Below are 12553 nucleotides of genomic sequence, written 5' to 3'. Positions count from 1 at the left end.
TGCAGCTCCGGATCCATCACCTGCTGCTGCAGCCCCGTCTCTGGTCCTTGGTTCTCCAGCTGCAGCCCCGTCTCTGGTCCCCGTCCCTGGTTCTCCAGCTCTAGTCCTGGTACCCGACTATCCTGCTGCAGTCCTGACTCCAGCACCTGCTGCAGATCTAGTTCCCAGCTCGTCTGAGCTCCTCGCTCCCGACTCTTCTTCGGCTGAGATCCTCGCTCCCGACTCTTATTCGGCTGAGATCCTCGCTCTTGGCTCACCTGAGGTCCTTGCTCTTGGCTCGTCTGAGGTCCTTGCTCCCGACTCTTATTCAGCTGAGATCCTCGCTCCCGACTCTTCTTCGGCTGAGGTCCTCGCTCTTGGCTCACCTGAGGTCCTTGCTCTTGGCTCGTCTGAGGTCCTCGCTCCCAACTCTTCTTCGGCTGAAGTCCTCGTTCCTGGCTCGTCTGAGGTCCTTGCTCCTGGCTCAACTGAGGTCCATGCTCCCAAGTTGTCTGAGACCCTCGCTACTGGCCCGTCTGCGGTCCACGCTCCTGAGTTGTCTGAGACCCTCGCTCCTGGCCTGTCTGCGGAGGTCTTTGTCCCTGGCCCGACCGCAGAAGATCCTGGCCCGTCTGCAGAGGTCTTCGTCCCTGGCCCGACCGCAGAAGATCCTGGCCCGTCTGAAACCCTCACTCCTGGCCCGTCTGCGGAGGTCTTCGTCCCTGGCCCGACCGCAAAAGATCCTGGCCCATCTGCAGAGGTCTTTGTCCCTGGCCCATCTGCAGAGGTCTTTGTCCCTGGCCCATCTGCAGAGGTCTTCGTCCCTGGCTCGTCTGCAGAGGTCTTCATCCCTGGCTCGTCTGCAGAGGTCTTCGTCCCTGCTTCAACCCCTGGTCCGTCCCCTGGTCTGTGTGAGGTCCTTACCTGCTTGAGTCCAGGAGGGCTTAGATGGACTCCTGTACTACCCAGAGATGGACGGTCCCCTGGCCGTCCACCGGAGCACTGGCCTCGGGGTGGATGGTTTCCTGGCCGTCCCCCTGATCTCCTGCCTCGTTGTGGACGGTTTCCTGGCTGTCCCCCTGAATACTAGTCCTGCCCTGGATGGTCTCCTGACTGTCCACCTTGACTGTGGTTGGGGTTCCTGGATTTGGTTTTGTGTTTAGCTACCCAGGTTTACCTGTCGGATTTTTTGTTCTTCTGGTCCTATGTGTTTTCTCTGTCTTGGTTTGTCCCGCCTCCCACCCAAGTTGGATGTAGCTTGTCCTTGGGATGTCTGGAGCCATCCCTTGAGTGGGGGGTACTGTGGGGTTTTGGTTCTGTCTGTTTCCAGCACTCCGTGTTTTCCCTTGTATTCAGCCCCTGTCTCACCTGTGTCTAATGTTAATCACTGCAGGTGTCTGTCATTTTCCAAATCAGTGTGTGTGTATATATTCTGTTCACTGGTGTCTTGTCTTTGTCTCGGGATTATCCTTCCATGGTGTCTTGTTCAGCCTTTTGTCCTGTCAGCCCTGATCTGTCTGTTTCCAGTTTTGTGAGTAGCTGCCCTGTCAGCATTTTGATTTTGTTTTGTTTAATAAATATATTTTTATTATTCCTCGAGCGTCCTCGTCATCCTCCTGCATGTGGGTTCAAACACTCCTGACGGCCGAACATGACAGTGGTTATGGACAGATTGATGGGTAGGGCAAGGGATGTCACTAGAGTCTGATTGCGTAGTAATGCAAAAGCTACAGATTAATTGTTGAGGTGTGAATTGTCAAATCTACATATGTATATTAGTACATATGTATCTTATTTCACTCAGCCTTATAACCTGAACCCCTCACTCACTGCTCTTTGAATTAAGAAAGCTCCTCAGATGAGGAGCGAACGTCTTCTGTTACAAATAAAGTCCAGTTGTTTTTGTATTGAACTTTTTTTGAAAAACTACAGATGTTTATGTTATCTTTAGCATTCTCAGGTAACATTTCGGTGATACTATTCATTCTGATTTGCCTCTAGCTGACTTCTACGCTAGCACTCCATACACAAATGAAGGCCCTCTGGATTATTGGCTCCGGCTTAAAGCTGCAGAGGTTGCTGAACAGTGCTTGACTAGTAAGGGGGAACTAATGACTGACCTGAGTTCACATCTGGTGCTCATGTTTATTCGTCATTGTCCTGACAGAGAGTTGGCGCTGGTGTTTAAAAGCAAGCCTTCTTGTGAGTGGACAGCCAATGAAGTACAGGACCATGTGGATTAGTATTTAAGGGATCATACGATTGTTCGGAGCCATGGAAAGCAGAATATGGCAGGTACCAAGCTTTCAAATGAGAGGGTGGCTGTCAATGAACAAACTGTACTGTCCAGTTCTAGATGTGTTCCTGAGCCAGAAGGTTTAAAATCGGTCGTGGAGAACACCACAATGGACAGGGTCTTGAATCTACTGGAGACATCTCTGATCAGCAACACACAGGCTATAGGCAACAAACAAGTCCAGTCAGCAGATCCCTAGACACTCACGAGAATGTCAGGTTTGTGGTAAATTTTACCATGACATGGTACCATGACACTAGGTCACACTGTAGGATGCACAGATTATGCTTCATATGTTTCTCTCCAGAGCACATCAGTGCTCAATGTGATCAAATTCAGAGACCTCAAACACACCCGTCTGGTCAGGGACAAACTGATTTGCCTCAGGAAAACTAGATGGCCCTCTTTTAGCAGGGGACAGTGTGGGCATTTGTGCTTCCCCTAATTGTGATGATATTCTAACTGTGTATATGTTGGCTTGTGACACAGTGTCTAAAAAGGAAACTGTCATTTTCCAAAATGTGGCAAAAGTGCCCATCAGTGACGGACTGTTTTTCACTACAGCGCTAGCTGGCGACAAGATTGAACTGCGAGGGATGTTAGATAGCAGGTCTATGGCTACATCTGTACGTGCAGAAATGATTCCTCAGTTACGTGAGGCAGGAGTGGTGATGGGGGATGTAATCCTTCCCACAGATATTGTTCTTGTTGGGTGTGGCCGCAGTGGGCATCTGTGAGCTGAAACTTAAGCTATTTGATTTTGACTGTGTAGTCCCAGGTTTGGTGATTGAAGGTCAGTCAGGTTGATGAGTTTATTGTTGGCACAAATGTGAAACCGCTCATCAAAGGGTTTTAGTCTGATGAGGTCTATAGGTGGGTATTAAGCAAATCTGACTCTACCTGTCTGCCATCGCATCAGGCTTATAGATGAATGCCCTTTTTGTCTGCCTTATTGTAGACTTTCCCTTGCTCACTACCAAAAGTTGAGAGAGACTTTAGATTACATGGAAGAGCGTGAAATTATCAGGAAGTTGAGCAGCGAGTATGCATCTCCACTCATTCTTTGCTGGAAGAAAAATGGTGACTTGAGGCTGTGTACTGACTTCAGGTGGTTGAACGCTCATACAGTCAAAGATGTGCACCCTATACTGCACCAAGCTGGCGTTCTTGCATTGAAAGTGCCTTCAAATCGGCTGTTGTCTGGCTGTTATTCCCACAAGACACAACACAGAATCAACTACCCTACATCTGCAAATCTGAGATCCCTAGACTGGGCACCACAGTCATCTTCTCCTGTAATGGATTCCCTGAGGATGGCCCTAATAAATGCCAGATCGCTGGCTAATAAAACTTTTATTTTAAATGACTTTTTCTGTTGCAATGGACTGGACCTTCTTTTCATCACCGAGACTTGGATTTGCCCTGCTGAGTTCAGTGTTTTTCTGGAATTATTGCCTCCGGATTGTTCTTTTTTAAATGCTTCAAGGACAAATGGTTGTGGTGGAGAATTACTGACTGTTTTTAAGAAACATTTGAACTGCAAACAACTCCATGAGTCAACTAATTATTCGAGTTTTGAACTGATCTGTTGTGAGCAGGGCCGCTCCAACCCGGTTCTGTGTGCTATTTTTACAGACTCCCAAGGTACCACAAACAGTTTTTAAATGAACTCTATGGCTTTCTAACGGGTATCCTACTCAAATATGACCGTGTTTTAGTTATGGGAGATTTCAATATCCATGTCTACTGCCCTGATAAACCATTAGTTTATTGAGCACGGACATTGTTGGTTTGGAAAAAGTTTGACATGACTGTCGACGAGGGAGAGGACCGGCACCAGATGAGGGGGCATGCCAAAGAGACCATCTTAGCACCAACATAACTGGTTTGTTCCACTTTGGAGTAGGCTGTTGGGGAAAGACTCAGTTTTTTGTTGTGTGTTTCCTTCACTGACGAAGCCTTCTGGATGGAAGGTGAAACGTTTCAGCATAAAAAATAAAGAAACTGTCCAGATGACCTGACTGAAAATTGTTGGATTGTATACCTGGATTATTGAGCATGGACATTGTTCATTAGCTCAGGACTTTCTAGAGCTCATCCAGTCCTTTAACTTTATGTAGAGTGTTGCTGGTCTGACTCACCAGCAGGGCCACACACTTGACTTAGTTTTAACACATGGTTTATCTGTTTGTGATTTAGAAATTGGTGACACTATTTTTTATGACCACAAACTGGTTTTATTCAACACCTCTTTGATTTGTGAGCCTAAACCTCCCCCTACACCCAGGCCCTGTAGAATATTTAACCCTTCCACTGCTGCTCTCTTCGATCTTTGCCACTAATTATGTTACAGACTCTCAACTCTCGGTGGGTCTTACTACAAACGAGTTGCTTTCTCAGCATCAGGAGTCCTGTTTAAAGATCTTGGACTCAGTCACCCCGTTAAAGATCAGGAATCGGAAACGCACACCCCACCCCTGGTTAAATCAGGCCACACGAGAAGCAAGACGTCTGTGCAAGAGAGCTGAGCATAGATGGAAGAAAGATAAACTTCAGGTTTCTTTTAATATGTTAAGATCATGTTGGAAAACATATCAGACTACTGTTAAACAAGAGAAAAACAAATATTTCTCCAAAATTATCAACTTAAACAGTCACAACCCCCACGTTCTATTTAACACCATTCTAAACGTGCCTCAGTCTGCCAGCATTGAGGAGTCGACACTTGTAATAAGTTTGTCAGGCATTTTGTTGACAAGGCTGAGTTGATTACGTCATCCATTCTACACTCCACAGCTGACCCCTCTGTACTTGTCCCCTGCTCAGCAGTCTTCAGTCAGTTTGAACCTTTTTCCCTCTCATTTTTAAATCATGTTGTTGGTCGCATGAAACCCTCAGGCTCCCCTGCTGATCTCATCCCTGCAGCATTTTTTGAAACAAGTTCTACCATCAACTGGACCCTCTGTTCTTGCCATTATTAACAACAGTTTGGCTACAGGTGTGGTTCCTGATGTTTTTAAACATGCAGTGGTAACTCCATTAATTAAAAAACCCGGACGTGACCTTGCAACTTGTTCAAATTTCAGGCCAATCTCTAAACTTCCATTTCTTTCTAAAATCTTAGAAAAAATAGTTTTTAGTTAACTAACCAAGTTTTTGAATGAAAATGGAATTTTTGATATTTTTCAGTCTGGTTTTAATCAACTACACAGCACTGAGGCAGCTTTAGTAAAGCTTTAGAAGTATGCGCATACCTCCACAGGGCATGTCCCCGCAAAGCTCAATTTTTACGACCCCGTATACAGTGTCGCACAATAAACTGTCCGGCGACGGACTGTTTTGTATGTGACACCAATGTATTAAATTCCCCTTCTTCATCCCTGATCTGGCCTTTTCTTTTTCTTTTTGCCAAGAGGTAAGCAATCTCTTCCTCCTCTGTTGATGCAATGACTGAAATTGTGAGAAATGAAAGAATTTGTCACGAGCTAATTAAAATCAGTCACAGCGTGGCTACGGGAGAGTCTGGAGATTTCCTGTTAGGCTGATCTGATGTGTGGGCTGCAGGGCCAGAGCTCCCTGTTTTTTTTTTATTTTTTAGAACTTTTTATTAACAATATATAAACACAGAACACCGCTGCGGCAGGGTTGCCAGCTCTCGTTTAATTTTTTCCTGACCTGTCAATCAATCCAGTAGGCGTGTCAGCAAATGACCAATTGGCGACCTCAATTTGTCCCGAAGGTAAACGTCCCCTGTCTGCGAAGCTGCTCAGCAGCCGCTCAGGGTGCATGCTCGTGTATGAAGTCTCAACCCTTCGAGTACATACGTGCATACCTCCATGCGTACCTCCGTGCGGACATATGTACGTGGGAGTATACTGGGGGCTTAAAAGTCTGTAATGACATTCTGCTAGCAAATGACTCTGGTCAGTCTGTGATCCTGGTACGCCTTGACCTTACCGCTGCATTCAACACTGTTAACCACTGTATCCTTGTGTCAAGGCTAGAACACTGGGTTGGGATTACAGGTGCAGCGTTAGAATGGTTCTGTTCTTATCTGAGTGACCGGAGTTTTTGTGTTAATTTTGGCAATCGTTTATCTGCTTCTGTCCCTCTTTCCTGTGGGGTCCCGCAAGGCTCCATTCTTGGACTCCTTCTGTTCTCATTGTATCTGCCCCCTTGGGGTCTATCCTGAGGAAACGTGTTTTGTTTCATTGTTATGCCGCTGATTCTCAGATTTATCTGCCCTTAAAACCTAACAGTTCCTGCTCCATTCAACCTTTGCTAAAATATTTTGATGACGTCAAGACTTGGATGGCTTCAAATTTCTTAAGTGTTAATTATCAGAAAACTGAGGTCATTGTGTTTAACCCTAGCTCTACCACTGTCTCTGATCCTGTAAACCTGCTTTCCCTTCAGCCACATCTCTGTTACCAATCTTGGGATGGTTTTAGATTCTGACTTTAAGTTTAATAAGCAGATCAATTCTAGGGGGCGCTCGTGTGCAGCAATGGAGTAGACGTGTTTTTGTAGAGCTCCGTGTCACTGCCTCAATTTAACAACTACTGCTCCAGAGCTCTTCATTTTCTTTCACTGGAAGCTCAGTAGATACTGGTTACATCAGTATTGCAGTTTTTATTGATTTCATCATGCTAAAGAAAGGTGAAACCCAGAAGCCGACTTCTCAGGCTAGCTCAGCTGTTAGCAACGATGCTATTTTAGACACCGTCAATAGTCACAAAGATGAACTCTATAAAGTTTACACTCGTGGATTCTCTCAAGAAGTCACTGGAAGGTCGCTTAGACTCCATAGAGGCTCGTTTAACAACATTGCAAAGAGAACACAGGAAATGGACTGTACTTATATAGTGCATTTCTATCTGATCAAGATACTCAAAGTGCTTTACAACAAGCTGTGCCTCATTTACCCATTCATACAGCACTCTACTAGATCTCTACAAAGCTAATTAAACAAATCATTTTAAAGAGACTAATCAGAACTGTATCACATTCATACACCGATGGGACACACATTGGAGGCAATGAGGGGTTCAGTGTCTTGCCCAGGGACACTTCAGCATGTGACTGCTGGTGGATTCAAACCCCCAACTCTTGCATTGGAGGATGACTGGTCTTGGAAGCTCAGTCCTCACCTCTTTCTACAGGTGTGCAGTGGAAAGCATCCTGTGTTCCAGCATCAAAATGTGGCATGGAAGCTGCACAGCTGCAGAAGGAAAAGCTTTGCAGAGAGTGGTGAAGGCTGCACAGAAGTCTGATGGAGTCAGTCTCCCCACCACCACAGACATCTACATCTCCAGATGCAGGAATAGAGCCACCTGCATCATGAAGGACCCCACTCATCCAGCACACACACTTTTTGCCCTGCTCCCCTCATGAAGGAGGTTGAGGAGCATTAAGTGTAGAGCCACTAGACTGAGGAACAGCTTCTACCCTGAGGCTGTTAGACTCATGAATTTCTAACCACTCAGCCACAGCCGTCCACAGTGAGGCCCAGCACCACTTAGACGACATAGATGTGGCTTTTACCTCTTCTGATGTTCGTGTTGCGGTGCTGGAGGCTACATGTAGCGAGCTAGCTGCGGCTAATGGGCTTCTCAAAGCAAAGATTAATGACTTGGAAGGACACTTGTGCAGATAAAATATTTGGATTGTTGGCATCAAGGAAGGGGAAGAAGGTGGCAGTCCTACAGAGTTTGTTTCTAAACTCATCTTGGAGCTGCTTGGTCACAACAACTTCTCCAAGCCTGTAAAAATAGATAGAGCACATTGCGGCCTGAGGCCGAAGCCACTTCCCAACGAACGACCACGAATCATCATCGCCAGAGTGCACAATGACCGCGATGTGATGAATATCCTTTGGCTGAGTCATCAGCAAGCCCCGTTGCTATACCAATGCCAGAGAGTCTCCATATTCCAAGACTACATGACGGAGGTTTCAGCGCAGCGCCAGGCGTTCAGCACTGTGAGAAAAAACTCCTAGAGGCCAGGGCCAAGTGCTCCCTGCGTTTTCCAGCCAAGCTGCAAGTCTCTTTTAAATGACACAGTGAAAACCTTCATCTCACCAACTGATGTGGAACAGTTTGTCAATTTGTTGACACATAACAGGTGACTTTGTTAAGCATCCAATGTTAATGTCTGTTAGCAATGCCAAGTAGTTCTGGTGCACATCAACATTTATGTGTGTGTGTGTCTATGTATATGTTTATATGAATGTACGTACGTATGTATATATGTGTATATATGTTTCTATATATATATATATACATACATATATATATATATATGTATGTATATATATATATATATATATATATATATATATATATATATATATATATATATATATGTATATATATATATATATACATATGTACAGGCATTTATACAAATTGGATTCATGATGACAACTGTTTTTTTTTTTTTGCTGTTTGGCTGGTGAAATCTGTATTGTCTACAAATTCGTGTGGATGTGTCGAAGCTCGGCAGTGAACAGACTGAATTATGTGGTGTTCCGTCAGAGAGAAGGTGCAGCTGTTATCAGGACTGTGAACTCTCTACCAGAACACATGAAGGTGGGAATAATCTTAGAGAAGCTTTGAGCTCGACTTTAAGGCTTTAAGGAATCAATTTGGCTGTTTGGAGTTTCCATCAGAGGACTATACCAGCAAGACTTTAAAAGGCAGAAACAGCACTTCACAAATTTTGCCTGACCCAAAACTGTGGCCTTGACGCCGGACTTATCTCAACTCCTCCTGGCATCTTTAGAAAACAACAAAGTTGCTTTGTCTGTCTCCTCACCCATCCCCTCCCCAAGGCCGTGGACATGTGACAGAACCTCAACTGAGCTGATGATAAATAACACCTCTTATCTAGACAATGGCTGAGGTGTGGTGGGGGGTGGGGGGGTGGGGGGGCTCTGGACTATGCTACGACTTTCCCTTAAAAATTCAATGTCTTCACCGACCTATATGTGCATGTATCACATCTATTTATGTTGCTTTGCTGTGGTAGGTTTTTTGGATGCCTCAAATCGTGCCCTGTCTGGGACACGGCGTGAGAGATCTTTTTTATACCGTCTCTCCACATGTTTTCTTCCCTTTTCTCATCTAAGCAAAATATTATTCTGAATAAGAATAAGAGAACAAAAGTCTGTTTATGCCTCTCTCGGTCGGCTTAAACATGGCTTTTCTTAATAACCTGCCATTTAAAATTTCCACTAGTTATTTTGAGTATCTGGGGATAAATATTACAAAGGACCCAAAGCTCCTTTTTAAACACAATTTTATGGATCTGATTAACAAACTTAAATCAGAGTCAGAGTCAGAGTTTCTTTATTGTCATTCGCACCTCATGTGGTACATGTGGTGGAACAAAATTATGTACACAGGGTCCCAGTTACATCCAACAATAAAATGTATAAGAAAAATAGTAATACCATCTAAGATATGAACTAAGAAAAACATCAACTAAATATACACTAAGCACTCATAACGTAAAAACATTGAACATCAGCACAAACATGAACATGAGTCTGTGAGCAGATGTGCACGCATTAACACATCAACATTGAAACAGATCAGCAGCAACATGATATGGTTTTTCACAGTGATTATTCTAGTTAGAGATTCATGAGTCTAACAGCCTCAGGGTAGAAGCTGTTCCTCAGTCTAGTGGTTCTACACTTAATGCTCCTTAACCTCCTTCCTGAGGGGAGTGTGGCAAAAAGTGTGTGTGCTGGGTGAGTGGGGTCCTTCATGATGCAGGTGGCCCTCTTCCTGCATCTGGAGGTGTAGATGTCTGTGATGGTGGGGAGGCTGATTCCAACAGATTTCTGTGCAGCCTTCACCACTCTCTGCAAAGCTTTTCTTTCTGCAGCTGTGCAGCCTCCATGCCACACATTGATGCTCGAGCACAGGATGCTCTCCACTGCACACCTGTAGAAGGAGGTGAGGACTGAGCTTCCCAGACCAGCTCGTCTCAGCCGTCTGAGAAAGTAGAGTCTCTGATGAGCTTTCTTGATCAGGCTGGTGGTGTTGTTGCTCCAGCTGAGGTTGTCATTCATGTGTACACCCAAGTACTTGTAGCTGGAGACCACTTCCACTGCAGATCCTCTTATGTTCAGGGGGGTGTAGGTGTTTTTTTTCCTTCTGAAGTCCACAATCATCTCCTTTGTCTTCTTCACATTGATGTGAAGGTTATTCTCTCTGCACCAGCTCTCCAGGTGTTCCACCTCTTGCCTGTAGTTGGACTCATCATTGTTTGTGATGCATCCCACCACCGCTGTATCATCTGCAAACTTTACAATGTGACAGCCTGGATGGGTAGCTGCACAATCATACGTGAGCAGAGTAAACAGGAGGGGGCTCAACACACATCCCTGAGGAGAGCCAGTGCTGAGGGTTATGGTGGAGGAGGAGAGGTTGTGGATCCTCACTAACTGTGGTCTGTTTGTTAAAAAGTCAAGTACCCAGTTGCAGATGGAGGGGCTTAGTCCTAGTGTGGATAGTTTGTCCATCAGGGTTTGGGGGATCATGGTGTTGAAGGTGGATGTGAAGTCCACAAAGAGCATACGGACGTAAGAGTTTTTCTGCTCCAGGTGGTTGAGCGCAGTGTGGACCACAGAGGAGATGGCATCCTCTGTTGATCGGTTCTCACGGTATGCATACTGATGAGGGTCCTCGTTGATGTTGATGGTTGTTTTGATGCGAGTCATGACCAGTTTTTCAAAGCATTTAGCGACTATCGGGGTGAGGGCCACTGGCCGATAGTCATTCAGACCAGTCACTGTAGAGCTTTTTGGGACTGAGATGATGGTGGCAGTCTTCAGGCAGGTGGGAACTGTCTCCAGGGTAAGTGAGGTGTAGTGAACTAAGCCTAAGGTCAGGATTTGACCTTAAGGACCTTATGGGACAGAACTTGTTATTTCATTGATTTACATTTAGAAATACAGGTTGACCCATCCTGAGACTTTCTTTCTTAAGTTAATCAAGTGAAAGAAGACTATTCTCTATTATCATTACTATTTTACAAATGTTTGATAATCAAATTGTGTTAGTTCAAACAATGTTTACATGTTGAAGTGAACTACTCATTTTTATTAATTGTGAAACAGTAATAATGATGCTTAATCCTCATTCAAAGTGAAATCAAGTTGGAATACGTTACAGAGTAATGATTCAATTTCTTGATCGTCTGTTTGAAGTGAGCAAGTGATGGAAGTTGGTCAAAGTTCAAGTTTCGGTCAACTGCAAGTTTACTGAAAAGAAATGTCATGTTTAACTTTTACAGCAAGATACTAGAGAATTGACTCCACGAAGTCTGAAGTTTCTCATGATATCTTTTGTCTGTCCTTAAACAATCTTAATCTTTTCCTTGACTTTTCATAACACCTTACATCACAAAACACACCTCTGTTTTGGTCCATCGACCAATCAGAAACTCTCAAATGAACCGGAAGTGAGCTTTCTTTAAATGTTGGCACTTCCTAGTTCAAGCTAGTTTCCAGTTGTTGCAGAAAGTTCTGCAGTTCTGAAACTCAGCAGTTCCAGAGTTCATGAAGGCTAGAATTCAGGATGCTGATGAGAGAAAAGAAATCAAACTGAATCCAGAGAAGATCTGGGAATTATGAAACTTCTGTTTTGGATGACCTCACGACTCCGGAAGTTTAGCTGTTCTTACGGAGATGCTGAAAAGTGGCTCGAAGTGGAACTTTACGCCGGAACTGAGATATCTTCAGAAAGGTAAAAGTCGATCTTCACCAAAAGTGTACCGTTGGGGCAAGCTGATTTCCAAAGGAGCGTGCATGTTCTGGTTAAAACAGACAAATTCCCTCATACATCTCTCTGTAGATAAACTTCATCTTTCCATCTTTAAAATTCTTCTATCTGCTAAAAATCATTACAGATATTTTTAGAAATGTCTGAAGCAAAGTTTTACAATCACCGCTGTGTGGTTGACGTTTGTCGGTTCTGCTGGAAGTGAGAAAACAATCGCCGTGTTGTTTACTCCTTGCTAAACTGATTAATAAGCTGTCGTTATTTTCAATTCTTGCCAATTAATGTAAATGTGTGATGTGTTAAACTTGATTATGTTAATAAATGACCCACTGTCTTGGTGAGTCAAAGATAATTATTGTCTCACGTTACATTTTCTAAATTCAATGCACATTATATACGGTCCAGAAAAATGAAAGAATCCGTTTTAACAGTATGAATATATATCATGCATATGTTCAACTACATTCTGGTGGCCCGTCCGTAC

The sequence above is a fragment of the Nematolebias whitei genome, chromosome 3, assembly GCF_014905685.2.
Source record: "Nematolebias whitei isolate Nwh7 chromosome 3, NemWhi1, whole genome shotgun sequence".
Lineage (NCBI taxonomy): Eukaryota > Metazoa > Chordata > Actinopteri > Cyprinodontiformes > Rivulidae > Nematolebias > Nematolebias whitei.
This window is presented reverse-complemented; position numbering follows the sequence as displayed.